This window comes from Monodon monoceros, unplaced genomic scaffold (genome assembly GCF_005190385.1).
Source record: "Monodon monoceros isolate NGI ecotype Baffin Bay Population unplaced genomic scaffold, NGI_Narwhal_1 Super_Scaffold_22, whole genome shotgun sequence".
In the NCBI taxonomy this organism is placed as follows: domain Eukaryota; kingdom Metazoa; phylum Chordata; class Mammalia; order Artiodactyla; family Monodontidae; genus Monodon; species Monodon monoceros.
The window spans coordinates 127,357,058-127,357,816 of NW_021703779.1; the positions used below are offsets into that span (position 1 = coordinate 127,357,058).

General features: G+C 48.0%; 1 protein-coding gene across 1 annotated transcript in view; it reads right to left on the bottom strand.

Moving 5' to 3' along the window:
- TEX28 (testis expressed 28) overlaps positions 1-759 on the bottom strand; it is a 33,038-nt gene that overhangs the window by 13,984 nt on the left and 18,295 nt on the right.

Here is a 759-nt window from a genome sequence, read left to right on the forward strand (position 1 = left end):
CTTGCTCTTTTGAAAGAAGCGCATGGCTTTGTTCATCGTGTCCATAATTTGCTTTCTATCACTGATTTCCTCTCTTAGCTCTCTTATTACTTCATTTTATGTTTCCTTTGCTCTTCTTCTTCTAGCATCTCTAAATGGACTGTTAGCTCACTGATTTTATGTCCTGACTCTTTTCTAACAGAAGCATTTAGAGGAATACAGTTTCCTCCTGTCGCTTTTTGCTGCCTCCCACTAATTTTGGTAAGTTGTGCTTTTTTAGTATTCACGTTGAAATATTTTCTAAGTCCCTCTGTGATGTTTTTCTTTGATCCATGGGTTTCCCAATATTTGAAGATATATTATCATTAGTACCATCAAATAAAATTCCCCCGTGACGAGAAAACTTATCATGTAAACTTGCAATAGTGCTAAATTTATGGAGACTCTTTTACAACTCTGGTATGGCGTGTCCGGGTGAATGTGCAAAGCACCCTCGTAAAGAATCTGCGTACTCTGTGCGGAGGCCAGGGCCTTGCCCTGCCCACCCACCTCTGCAATTCCTGTGCCACCCGGACAGAGGCGACCTGAAGCTCTCGATGCCTCATGCAGTGGGCCAGAGCCCCTCCCTGGACCCCCACAAATCCATCTGCCATGGCCAACAGCCTCCACCAGATCACAGCAGCCCCAGCGCCTCCCCCTCTCAGCATCACTTACGCCCCCCGTGGCCAGGCGGCTCCTCCCCGGCCCCTCGCACTACATCCCCTCCATACACCCTCCCCC